This window comes from Eptatretus burgeri, chromosome 6 (genome assembly GCF_056783735.1).
Source record: "Eptatretus burgeri isolate ZD-2024b chromosome 6, Ebu_testis_v1, whole genome shotgun sequence".
Taxonomy (NCBI): Eukaryota; Metazoa; Chordata; class Myxini; order Myxiniformes; family Myxinidae; genus Eptatretus; species Eptatretus burgeri.
Window position 1 is genome coordinate 50,525,191 of NC_140966.1, and position 14,115 is coordinate 50,539,305.

Here is a 14,115-nt window from a genome sequence, read left to right on the forward strand (position 1 = left end):
GAGTGAGTGTGAGTGTGTGAGAGTGTGAGAGTGTGAGAGTGTGAGAGTGTGAGAGTGTGAGAGTGAGAGAGAGAGAGAGAGAGAGAGAGAGAGAGAGAGAGAGGACACCGGACAGGTAGGCGCCCTGACACCGGACCGGTAAGGCGCCCTGACACCGGACCGGTAAGGCGCCCTGACACCGGACCGGTAAGGCGCCCTGACACCGGACCGGTAGGCGCCCTGACACCGGACCGGTAGGCGCCCTGACACCGGACCGGTAGGCGCCCTGACACCGGACCGGTAGGCGCCCTGACACCGGACCGGTAAGGCGCCCTTACACCAGACCGGTAAGGCGCCCGACACCGGACCGGTAAGGCGCCCGACACCGGACCGGTAAGGCGCCCTGACACCGGACCGGTGAGGCGCCCTGACACCAGACCGGTAAGGTCCCTGACACCAGACCGGTAAGGTCCCCGACACCGGACCGGTAGGCGTCCTGACACTGAGCAGGTATGGTCCCTGACACTATAGGTGGACGCTTTAATGTTAAACAGGTAGACATTTTAACACAAGACAGGTACGTGTTCTCGGTACTATCTAAACATTTAAAATACCAGTTGGATATCCTATCCAAGATATGACAGGAATGAAGAGCAGAGGTCAAGCAATTGTTGAATTCGAAAGAGAGAACCTGTCTTCCTTGTTGATTCACCTCTGAGGTACAGCACCCCAATCACCGATTCACTTCCGCCTTCTTGACCGTTCCTGGGTTGCTCGATCATTTCACAGATCCAGTGGCTCAATCTGAAGTGCGGTTTCGTGTTGTGGTTTGTTTGACTCGATTCAGCACTCACAAAACCTAATTTCACTTATTATACATTTTGGTTTTTCCCGAACTTCAGTGTAAAAAAAAAAAAAAAAATGTACCAAACATATAACACTCATGGAGCGATCAAACTCGTGATATGGAAGCTATGACACCGATACTCAAACTTATACACCGCTTTAAAAAATCTAATCAGTAGAAGAGACTTACCAAAGGATAATATGCATAAATGTTATTCCCTAAATAATACAATAACAGAAACGTGGAAAAAAAACACGTAAATAAAACAAAACAACAGCAGTGATGGAAAAAGAATTGTGAATTAACTCATGAAAGAGAATGGTGTTGTGAATTATGGCCGATTGTGACATGATGGAATTGGCAGATTCTTTACTCAATCTGCATTTTTACGTCATGAGATAAATCCTTCAAGCCACAAGGTACATAATTTTTTTTTTTTTTTTTACCTCACGCCCCATTCCCGCCCTGGTTTCGAGCTTTGTCGTGATAGGTTACCGCAAACCAGGTGATGTGTTAATAATCAACGAATCGTGCCAATGCGTGCAAGGACTGTCATGGACCGCATTGACGACAGGGGGCACTGCACCTTGTAGCATGCGGTTCTTCAGATGGAGAGATCCCACCCACAATGTTCACCTTTCACAAATGAATAAGCAAGCAAGCATCGAGATATGTGGATACTCATCATCATTTCACGTTCAGCCTGTGGTTGCTGGTTGCATCATTTTCTTGGGGCACAGCAACGCCGATGATGCAGCGCCCTTGTTTCCAGTGAGCTGGTACTCATTTTGCCGACCTCGCAAGGATGACAGGCTGAGTCAACCCACCTGGTGTGAATTCAACGACACGACAGGGGCTCAAACTCGAAACCCTCATATCTTCACCTTAACCGTTTAGCCAACACCAGGCTTATCATGGATACTGAAGGGTACCTCTCAAAAAGAGGAGGCCATTGTGTACAGATTCCCTGCTGATGGATGCTACAAAAGATATTTGACTTGTTTAAAATCGTTTCATGCTCATGGAAGACAAAGACATTAGAAGACGATGGACAATGTTTTGGATTTGAACCTGCTTTCCCAACAACTTGAGCCATGGGTTCAGATGGGAAGGACTTTTGGTTTTTTTTGTATACCTTGTCGAGGCTCGTCTGAGAGCGAACACACAACGTACAGCAAGGGGAGCGTGAGACAAGAGGGGTGGGAGTGGGAAGGACAAAACAGTGGGGAACAGAGACACGAGGAGATCTGTGGAAGGGACAGGGATGGGGTGGGGAACACAAGATAGATATTAGCACCCAGGCCCGTGCAAAGCTGGTAATAGGCCCAGGCCAGATGGGAGATGCAGGCCCCCATTTCAAACTGTTCATGAAGTATTTTTTTAAATCATTGCTAAATACATTATGACTAACACTATCCAAATTCCGTGCAATTGGTCTTACACAGTCAATTCTCGCTGACCACCTTGTCTTTGGCATTTTCTGCAGTGAGACAGGAAGGTGTTCTTTCAGTGTCTCCCACCGCTGGGGACTTAAACTGAAGTCATTGAACATTTTCTGTATGATAGGCCAATGACAACTGGCCCACCTAGGTGATCTCACAAAGCATAACCAAACACAAAATAACATCTCAATAATTTCAGAAACAACAGGTGCTGCATATTATTATTTCCTAACAAATACCAACCCTTGCTTCACTGACGAAATACTAAATGGAAAGAGGGAGAAAAAGAGGGGGGAAGAGGAAGAGAGGGGTGGGGGAGAGAGAGTGGAGAGAGTGAAGAGATGGAGGTGAAAGGAGAAGGGGTAGAGGAAGGGAAGACAGTGTGAAGTGAGAGGAAGGAAAGGCAGACATGCGTGTGGTGGAGCGTAAATTACGATTCATACCATCTCATCAAAATGATTCTGCATAGAATAACAGTGAAGTTGGAAAGAAAATAATGTCTGAAATCCATTTTCTATCAGTCATATTATAAACACGGTCCAGAGACCAACTCCCGCCCAGTCATAAATACAGCCGAGACACATCCGTAACCAAACTGGCCGGAGACAAACACCGCACAGACATATCCGGAGAGAAACACCATCCAGACATAACCACCATCTGGATATGTCCAGAGACAGAGAGACAGAGAGACAGACAGACAGACAGACAGACAGACAGACAGACAGACAGACAGACAGACAGACAGACAGACAGACAGACAGACAGACAGACAGACAGACAGACAGACAGACAGACAGACAGACAGACAGACAGACAGACAGACAGACAGACAGACAGACAGACAGACAGAGAGAGTGAGAGTAAGAGACAGACAGAGAGAGTGAGAGTAAGAGACAGACAGAGAGAGAGAGAGAGAGAGAGAGAGAGAGAGAGAGAGAGAGAGAGAGAGAGAGAGAGAGAGAGAGAGAGAGAGAGAGAGAGACAGAGACAGAGACAGAGACAGAGAGAGAGAGAGAGAGAGAGAGAGAGAGAGAGAGAGAGAGAGAGAGAGAGAGAGAGAGAGAGAGAGAGAGAGAGAGAGAGATGACTGTTATTACAAAAGTATAAAAAAACAATTTGCAAAGGAGAACCATTTTTCATAAGGACACAAAAGTTACATGTTCAAGAATACAAGGTTACATCATGATAGCAAAAGTGATCAGTCTGTAATTAAGAGACCATTTTGAACAGTACAAAGTGCATCATTTAGAGCCCACACACTTTAAAAAATGCACATTTTGTTTGTGAAGGTGTAAAAAGAAAATTCCATTTTAATACGGGCAAAACGATTCCTTTAAACAAAGCCAGAAGGTTATCAGCACACCGTGAAATATTTTCAATTTTTGTTTTCCTTGTGCGATAAATTGACTTCTTTGCAGTGGCAATGAGAAAGTTGGCCAAAATCACTTCCAGTGGATGTGTTTTGGATTCAAAGCCAGGAATAAAAACTTTTAAAGTGAACTTCAAAGAAAGCTTGGAGCACAATTCACAAAGCAAACCAAACAAAGGGATCAAGCGTGCACATTCAACATCAGCATGTGACAAGGTCTCGAGAGTTCCACAGAAGGGACATTGGTCAGGTATTTCAGAGGAGAAAACATGCAGGAGTTTATTGGTCGGTAATACCCAATGTGCCAGCCTCCAAGACAGGTCAGCAGTTTTCTTTGGAATAAGAACATGGTAAAAGGATTTCCAGTTCGGTTGGAAGGTATTTTAGTTAGGTATTCTGGAGGCAAGTAGTTGTGCCACTTCCTTGACTGCCAAGTTCCTAAAGAAGGTCGAATTGCTTTCACACAGGCCTGGTAAATGTGACGTTTTCTCAGACCTACTTGTGGTGTGTTTCCAAAATGTATTCTTGGTAAATGTTTTACAATTGAACTGGAAATCATGACAGTGGGAGTGAGTACGAGATTTGGGAAGAGAGGATTTGATTCGCTACAGTTGAGCCATCGCCAGTGTGAGGAGATCTCTCCCAGTGTACCTTAACTCTCTGGTACACCTGAAGTGCTTCACATAATAAAAGAGATACTTGGCGGTAGGACCGTATGCCAACCTTGGTTGCTAGTGCTACAGCATTCTACCATCTCGTGTTGTCAATCATTACATCAGAAACACAATGGACACCGTTCTGAATAAAATGATCGATAAAAGAACGCTCCATTCTTATTCTTTTAAAAAGAGAGTTGTGAAACAGAGGTTCCTTCAAAAACATATCTTTGGTGTAGGAAAGATAATTACGGTCGACGAAAAAAACACGCCAAGCATTTAATATGCTATTATAAAAAGGTGGAAGCGAGGACAAATCAATACATTTCATATTCATTAAAAATAATCCTGATGAAAAGTCAAGCATACCAGCTTGACGAAGGATGAGAAGGGCGGCGGACCTCCAGACTAAGTCCGACGGACGGTAGAGAAGCCGCCAGATTGAGGCGACGCCGAAGGCCATTGCCCTACACACGATGTCCACAAGACCCTGTCCACCTTCCTCCAATGGAAGATTCAGGATCTGTGGACGAAGCCAGTGTTTTCCACTCCAGAAAAAATTTGTTAAGGTTTTCTGTATGTTCAACAAAAAATGTTCAGGAAGTGGTATGGCTTTGATCCTGTGCCACAATAGAGATGCTGCTAAGTTGTTGATGACCAGGACTCGGCCTCGATAAGAGAGCAAAGTCAGTAAGCCTTTCCATTTCAGCAGCTTTTGTTCGAGGTCTTCAGCGAGACCCTCCCAATTCTTAGCTTGTGTTGCTGCATCACCGATGAAAACGCCAAGGTACTTCATTCCGTTGTTCGACCAGGTGAGGCGTTCCGGAAGAACAGGCATGGGCAGTTGGCATGGGCCGATCCACAGTGCCTGGCGCTTGTTCCAGTTTATTGCAGCTGAAGAAGCGAAACCATAATAGTTCAAACAGTCCACCAGTTTCTTGATCTCCTTACTTGTGCGTACAATGACACAAATATCATCAGCATAGGCAGAAACTTTCACAGGTTTTACTTGCAGCTTTGTGTAACCAATAAAGAAGCTGCGAACTTTGATTAGGAAAGGCTTTTTTTTTGTATACCTTGGTCGAGGCTCGTATGAGAGCTAACACACAACTCACAGCAAGGAGGCATGAGACAAGAGGGGCGGGAGTGGAAGGGACAAAACAGTGGGGAACAGACACATTAGGTGAACTGTGGAAGGGAGAGGGATGGGGATGGGACGGGGAACATGGCGAAGAGGAGATGGACATTTCGTGGACTTTCAGGAAGGAAAGCAGGAGAAATGAAGGAAGTGGGCTTGGGTGGATTATCGGGGGTAGAAAAGATCGAGGATTTGGATGGGGGAAGATAAGAGGTGGTGGTGAACAGCTGTTTTGAAAGCCTGGAGGGAAGAATGGGAAAGAATAGTGTGAGGAAGTTTATTCCAAAGGCGGGAAAAAAGAGGAATGAAAGAGTGAAGATGAGCAGTGATTCGTGATTTTGGTAGTTTTACCAGAAGGGGGTTGTTGGCGGACCTTGAGCGCCCTGTGGAAATGTGGTGGGGACAAATCGCAGAGAGAGCAGGGGGGCAAGGCTGGAGAGGAGTCGGTAGAAGACAGAAAGACCACCGACCAACCTGCGGTGATTGAGTGAGAGGCCCAAAGACTCAGCTTCATTGCGGGAGATGCCGATGATCTTAAATGCCCTGGTTTCGACAGCGTGAAGCCGAGAAAGGTGGGAGGCAGGAGCACCAGCCCAGAGGGGAGAGCAGTACTCCATCAGGCTACGGACAAAAGCTTTGTAAGTGGTCAGGAGCTCAAGAGGGCCGAGGAAGGACTTAGCACGACGGAGGATTCCCAGTCGGCGACTGGCTTTTGAGGCAAGGTTGGAAATGTGACTTTCCCAGGAAAGGTCATGGCAGATAGTGAGACCTAGAAGCTTGAAAGAAAAGACTTCTTCCAGAGGATTGTTGAGAAAGTGGATGGGGGGGGGGTTGTAAACGGTCCTTTCGAGGAGACATTGTGAGAGTGTGAGATTTGTCTGGATTGAAAGACATGTTCCACGTGTTAGACCAGTTTGTGATTTTATCCAGATCTGCAGTGAGCGAAGAAGCTGCTGCTTGCCGGTCTGAGGGATGACAGATGGTACGGCAGAGGGTGGAGTCGTCGGCAAAGAGAAATAGAGGATTTTCCAGAGAGTCCGAGAGATCATTGATGAAAACCAGAAAAAGAACAGGGCCCAGAACGCTTCCTTGAGGAACTCCAGCCTGCACAGGAAGAGGGGATGAAAGAACTCCATTTAGGGCCACACGTTGAAAGGCTTGATAGTAAGAGAGTACAAAATGCCAGACAAAGGACATCCTTGGCGGATACCCCTTCCAACCTTTACAAGTGAAGTCAGTTCAGAGTTTACTCTGAGTACTGAGGAAATGCCATGATACAAGAGTCTTATAAGGGAGGTAAACCTGGGACCAAGTCCAAAACACTTGAGAACCTTGAAAAGATATGCATGACTTACACGGTCAAAAGCTTTCTCTTGGTCGAGCATAATCAAACCAAGATTATCATTTTTAGCTTTACACACATCCCAAAGATCTCTTATTAGGAATATGTTATGATGTATCTGTCTGTTAGTGTTACAGTAGGACTGATCACTTTGAATCAAAGATTCTAGAAGGGGGGAGATGCGTCGAGCTAGAGCTTTGGAAAATATTTTATAGTCAGAAGTTAAAAGAGAGATTGGGTGCCAGTTGCCAACGAGCTGAGGGTCCCCTTTTTTCGGTAATAAAGTAATTACTGCTCTACGACAGCTCATTGGAAATTCCCCACATTGTAAAGAACTAGTAAAGACCTCCAAAAGCTCTGGACCTAGTAAGGACCAAAAGGATTGGTAAAACTCGACTGGGAGGCCATCTTGTCCTGGAGATTTTCCAGTCGGCAGAGAAGCCAGCGAGAGTCTAAGTTCTTCCAAGGAAGGTAAGGAATCAAGCTGGTCCCTTTGAGTAGCACTTAATGTGGGTAGATCAGACGTGAAGTATTGCATTGCATCATTGTCAACATCGTTTGCCTTAAAAACGTCTGAGAAGTTATAGAATTCCCTCTTTATGCTATTTTGTGATGTCACGATGTCCCCAGTTGAGAGCCTTAGGGTTTCAATTTGCCTTTGATGGGTGGTCTTTTTATCAAAATGAAAGAAAAATTTTGTTGGCGAGTCCAAATTATAAATCTGATCCATCCGTAATTGGATCATAGCACCTTTCACATGATAGTCAACAAGGTCATTTAAAAGGGCCTTTTTTTCCAGTAGCAGATGGTTATTTGTTGCACTGGGGTTCTTTGCAACATCAGATTGTAATTTCAGTATTTCTTTTTTGAGTACAATCCTTTCCTTTTTTGCACTAAAAGATGAGAAGTGATTAAACTGTTGGCAAAAGATGGCAATCTGTGCCTTTGGGTAGTCCCATCATAATCTAGGGCTACTTAAACTATTCTTTCGTTCGGTGAGGCTATTCCAAAACACCCTAAAGGCTTCACAAAAAGTAACATTCTCAAGTAACATGGTGTTAAACTTCCAATACGGACTGCCATGTTGCTGCAGAGCAAGCTTAAAGGAGAATGTTGTCACCAGATGATCAGAGAAAAGAGAGGGCACGATATCAGATTTTAATATCTTATCAGGCATTGTAGCATTGACATAAATTCTGTCTAACCGGCCTGGAGTGTGTCTCTGGGACACACATCTTAACTAGGTGAACTGACGTTGTCTGGGGTGTTGGATATGCCAAACATCCATGAGTCCCACAGTTTTTATAATTTTTTCCAAAGTTTTGGCAGATTTTGGATGTGGTTCCACACTGTTTCTGTCGAAAGCAGGGTCAAGGGTACAGTTGAAGTCACCACTCAGTATAAAACAACAGTTCAAGTGAATTGTGCTTAGAAAGGCCTTTAGTTTAAGGAAGAAGTTATACTTTTCAGCATTTTCATGGGGGGAATAAATGTTTACAAAAATAAAGATTTGATTGTTGGCAATGAACTGAAGACAAGCCAGACGTCCAGGAATTATTTCATTAAAATGAACTTGCGAGAGTGTTAATGAAGGAGAGACAAAGAAGGCAATCCCGGCAGTGAAGGAATTGATATCACTGAAGAACCACTGACCCTTCATGAGCCTTCTCCATTGGGCGTGGGCAGTCAGATCTCCATGAGTCTCTTGCAATAACAAGACGTCCAGGTGCAAACGCCGACTCAGATCTTTTACCTGAACTTTGTGTTCTAAACTAACACCACCATTAATGTTTAGACTTCCGAAATTGACATTCATGTGGTTAGAAAGGGAAATAAGAAAAATAAATAAATAAGAGAAACACACCATAAGGACCTTACTTAAGAAGCTCCTGTCGAGATTTCTGGATCATTTTTTTTAACCTGTGCTTCTGAGCCTCAGAGAAGTTTGGGGTGACAGGGTTACGCACAATTTCTTTCAATTTCGTAATTAACACCGGAAGATTAGGGAAATGATCTTTCAGTTCAATATTTCTCTTGCGATAAGAGTCCCTCAATAAGTCCCGAAGCTCATCATCTGAAGGTCTGCTTTCAGCCTTTAGAAGCTGAGAGGAGTCATCTTGACTTTCATCATCAGATTCCTCACATGGGGAATCGATTGGTGTTTCAGTTTCATTGTGAGCATCACATGATTGCTCGGTTTCAATGAAACAATCTTCTTCGGCCCCTTATATATCAGAGTTACATCTAGGGATTCTTCGGAATGTAAGAGAGGAGACTCCAAGCTTGTCCGTGACACGGCCACGGTGCTCGGGTCGTGAGTGTCTCTCCATTGGAGGATTTAAACTATCCTCCCTCGTTTCCTCAGTGTTCTTAGTTGTTTCATTTATTGTTTTGTTAGAGAGAGACTGTAAAAGTTTCTCTTCCTCCTGTGACTGTTGGATATGGGAGCAGTCTACATTAGGAATGTCCTTGTGCGAGCGGACGCTCTCTGTGGGGTTGGAGACGCTGATTGGGATTGGCAAGTTCGATACGATTGTTTTATTGATGATGTTTGAACAAATGGATGTTTCTGGGTTATTTTCTTCTTCCAGAAAGGCAAATCTGTTATTACATGGGATTCCAGTAATTACATTTTCGCTGATTTGCCTTTTACCAGAAGGTGACTCACGTGGTGCAAGGGATTTACGTTTTTAAATTTTTGAGACGGCAATGAACCCCTCACTTACACTGTCCATTGGCTCATTGGGAGGGGGAGTGTCCACTCGTGTAACGCGTTTGTCCCGTACGTCATTGGGAGGGGGCGTGTCCACTTGTTGAATGAGTTTGTCCTGTCCGTCATTGGGAGGGGGCGTGTCCACTCGCTCAGCCGGTTTATCCTGTCCGTTCGTTGAAAGGGAAACGTTAACATTAATCTGTGAGTCGTTGTTACTCGGTTCGGCCGTGGAAAGCTGCGTTTCCGAAGAGGGCAAAACTGTTTAATGTGTCCCACTGCACCACAACCAAAGCACTTCAGGGTGTCAGTGTTAACATATACTTGGTAATCGTGACTATTTGCAGTGAACTTTAAAATGACGTTCAGAGAGGGATAATCCTTGTTAAGTACCATAAATACTTGTCTACGGAAACACATCACGTGACTGGCACATTCATCTTTACAGCCCAAAGGGAGCATTATTAGGGGGGACACACTGTGTCCCAAGAGCTGCAGCGCTTTAAGGATTAAATCACCGCTCAGGAATGGTGGACCATTTGAGATAACCACTTTCTGAGCAGGAGTATCTAAAGGATAAGTCATCACAAAGTGTCCAGAGTCGAGGGACAGGCCTTGTTGGACGATGAGAGCAACGTGCTCTTCATCGGACACAAACACGATAACTCGTTTATTCATCCGCGCCGTGGCTCGTACCTCACCAAACCCGATAATGTTCCCAATCGCGAGAACAATCGCTTCCACCGAAACGCCCTCGGGTGGAGAGCAGGCGACGCCATTTTTGCGCGAGAACCGTTCGAACGTGGAATATCGCTGCGAACGAGCGGCCGCCATGTTTCACCACACGACGACTGACGTCTTCCTCACTCAGGAAGAGGAAGTCACCAAAACACCCCAACCTTTCCCGAACTGTGGGAAAGGGAGCGCTAACCAAACAAAACAAGGGGAAGATCAGCGCTCTGAATATTTTGAAGGAAGGTGACTTCCCAGGGCTGTTTGAGGTCCTGGGCGAGGAAGATGCCACACACGAGGATATAATGAACACAGGCCAACAGTTCTTCACGGCCTTATATGGTCAACCGCCAGGTACTTCGATAAGTATGGCACGCTATCAGCTATACTCCCGGAAGAAGGGGAAGCCAATGCAGATCATGGCATTGCCTCCAACAGAAGTGAATGTGCTTCTTCATGTTCGCCGAGCACACCTTCAGATGATGTTGTGGAAGGCTGCTGATCAGCAGGCTCCTCCTTGTGTGGACATCACACAATTTGGATGGGAATTAAATGATGGTATTCCATCACCTGTCGTTGACATAGGTCCTCCGGCTCCACAAGGGCTCATCGATGTCATAAGCTGTGGATGTAAAGCAGAGGGCAAGGCATGCAGTACCGTGGGATGCAGCTGCCACAGACATACCATGTCATGTACGGCCCATTGCGTGTGCGCTGGTGGTGAAGGCTGTTTCATCCCTTTTACTGCAAGGAATGATGTGGAGGATAATGTACAGGATGATGCGGAGAATGATGACGATGATGAAGATGATTAGTGTTGAGGAGTTTGGAGGATAATTTATGGATTAGTTTGCACATGCAGTATTAGTTTGGAATGAATATGTTGTGCAACATTATTACTGCATTAACAATTCCATGATTTCCGTTTTTGTTGTGATTTGATTGTTACTTTGTTGTAATAAATGTCATGATCCTCCAACATGGTGTACAGCTTTAAGTATATGGATAAGGTAACATTTTCAATGCCTTTATCTTAATTTTTGACCATGAAAACAGATATAGACACCATTTCTGTGACATTATCATGTAAAGTTGCAGAGATATTCAACAAAGTCGATTTTTCGGTAATGGCGGCAAATAATTTGCATAACGACAAAATATATGGATGTGGTAACTTTTTTAATACCTTTATCTTAATCATTGACCATGAAAACATGGGTATAGACACCATTTCTGTGACATTATCATGCATAGTTGCAGAGATATTCAACAAATCGATTTTTCAGTAATGGCGGACCTAATTTGCATATAAAAAAGTTTGCCCAAAGTTGTCCTGAGGACAACCCAGCTGGAATACTTCAGCGACCCATTGGGATCACAAATCAACCAAAAAACCTTGTACCTTTGACAATTCATAGCTTCTCAAAATGGCAAATGGACTATTATCACCAATGATGTACCAAAGAGTATCGAAGGCATCAAAATCTGTGCTCATTTTAGTGGAGCAGCAGGGCCACTAAAAGAGGGAGATACCCACACCAGCAGTACCACATTTTCTAATGTGGTTATTATTGACCACCTACTATCCCTGTACATGAAAACCAATGATGCCAGTCTGGGAAATGATGGCATTCTGAGAAATAGGTCAATTAAGGTCGTTGACCCCTGAATTTGGCAATATTTACTAAAACGGCTATAGTTTTTATAATTTTCATGTTACAATACCTTGATATACATCAAACTGATCCTAAGACAATAGGCTATAACATGCAATAACAAAAAAGAACATGTGGCTGAAAATAGTAAGTACAGAACCAATTTTATTACAAATTTTGCCCCAAAAATCCAAATTTTCATATACTTTTAGCATCACTCATCACATGCATAATATAAAAGTATCAAATATTAAGCATTAAAAAGTTTCTCTGGAGTCTGCTGCAATTATTCATATATAATACATTGTATTATCTCAAGTGTAAATCACATTTTCATCACATTTTGTCCAAGATGCCTGAAAATACCTGAAAGTGGTATTATTCAGTACTCATGGCATATGACCATTAACTTGATTAATTTCATATTTATTAAGAGAAAATTTTGTTTCAAATATTATATTGTCACAAGGAATTATATTTGTTGATGAGTATATCAACAACACACAAGGATGGATCCAGGATTTGTGAAAATGGGGGGGGAGGGGGTACAAATTCTTATATAAAATAAAATGGTAATTTTTCAATGTACTTTGTTGAAAATAAATTTCAAAGAAATATTGAGGACTATAATGGCTGTTTGTACAAACTCTCCACTTTTGGCATCAAATGCAATCTTTCTAACAAAATTATCAGTTACTAAGATAAACGCCAGGAAACTGTCAACATTATTGTTACATATTATGTTGATATCTAGTCTGCATCTGAGTCTGAATTATCACTGTAAAATGCAGAGAGAGTAAAGGGATTTGAACATGATTTGTCCCCTCCATCCACCAAGGCTTCACAGGTGCATGCTGCTGTGCATGGTTGACCACTCTCCAAGCAAGAACACTCCACTGCGCAGGTATTGGGTTGACAGTCACACACAAGGTCATTTAACAACTCTGGAGCAGCTTGCAATTGACTCATCATTTGAGGCTGGAGACCAGTGCCACCTGGGCTGTGTTCGAAGCCATATGCTGTTGCATTAGGCAAGGTTGGAGAAGGGTAAGCAGCTTGTCTCCATATTAACAGCTGATAAGCAGAGCGAAGTAGATGCAGACAAAGCGTCTTCTGTTGGTGGTAGTTTCTTTCCCTGGATGTTCTTCTGTCCAGTCTTCTGACATCTCAGGGCATTCAATGACATGCAGTTTGTCTTGCCATATATGTAGCCAACATCTGGCCACTCTTTTATAAGTTGTCTTTTGAGATTATAGGATGTGTATGAACCTGGATGGTCCACTCCCTCTTCAGCAAGGATCTCCAAGAACCGCTTTCTCAAGGTGCTCAGGAAGAATATTTGTCTGTGTTCAATGATGGGTGATGTAAACTCACTGATCAGTCTCCTCACTGATGTACTGTGTGCAGCAAATTGTTGCTTTCTGTTCTTACTTGCAGTGATAGAGCAACCACTGACAGTTGATGTAGCATGACATTTGTCTGTGGTAATGAGCCTCAATGGCAACCAGATCACCATTGGGTACACCCTGAAGTCTGGTTATCATGTCATCATCTTGCTTAGCCTTTGCAGCTTGAAGAACTCGGGTGTACATGTTGGGATGCTCAGGGTCATCTTTCACAGATGACTCCACCATGGACCAACATAATCGGTGCTTTGAGCTGCAAGGATCACTACAGATGAAACAGCGAGATTTCCAGTCAAACTTCACAACTGATGCCTTGGATCTTGTAAAGCGGTTGGCACACCCACCACTTGCACCATCACCATTACCACTACTGGAATTACCACCATCATCCAAAACTACATCAGAGTTATCAACTGTTTTAATAGCTCTTCTGATGTGATGTTGGCTTACATATGTTGATCTGCATTGTCTGTGATACTTGAACACCGCTGTTCCAGAAATTACATCAGATTCATGGGCCAAAAGTTTCTGACTAGCTGAGTCATTTCATTGTCTGCATGCTGAGAACAAGGACCATAGTTTTTGAAGAACTGGAGTGACTGGCTGTTCCTTTGATGAAAAGGATTTTGTGCAGAAAAGACACTTATCAATGTCAATGGTATCTTCTCCCTTAGCTTTCTTGGCAATGGGAGCAGTGTCAAATTCTGCATCCATATTGTAACAAGAATAACTAGCATCCGTTGAAGACAAAGTCTTCGATATCCCCTGCCATAGTAAACGAGGACAAGTAGCAAAAGGCACCAGTTCAATTTATTCTTGAGGTGTGTACCAAATTT

The 14,115-nt window shown here is 43.7% G+C and overlaps 1 protein-coding gene across 3 annotated transcripts in view; it reads right to left on the bottom strand.

Moving 5' to 3' along the window:
• The window catches only part of LOC147024757 (E3 ubiquitin-protein ligase RNF130-like), a 64,485-nt gene extending 63,518 nt beyond the window's left edge, over window positions 1-967 (bottom strand). The window contains exon 1 of one of the 3 annotated variants that reach the window (XM_085884997.1): window positions 692-967. The gene's annotated coding sequence lies outside the window, so the exon portion shown is untranslated. Of the gene's footprint in view, window positions 1-593 lie in introns of all 3 variants that reach the window. The other 2 variants (XM_085884996.1, XM_085884995.1) reach the window with 2 other exon arrangements.
• Window positions 968-14,115: the final 13,148 nt, after the last annotated feature.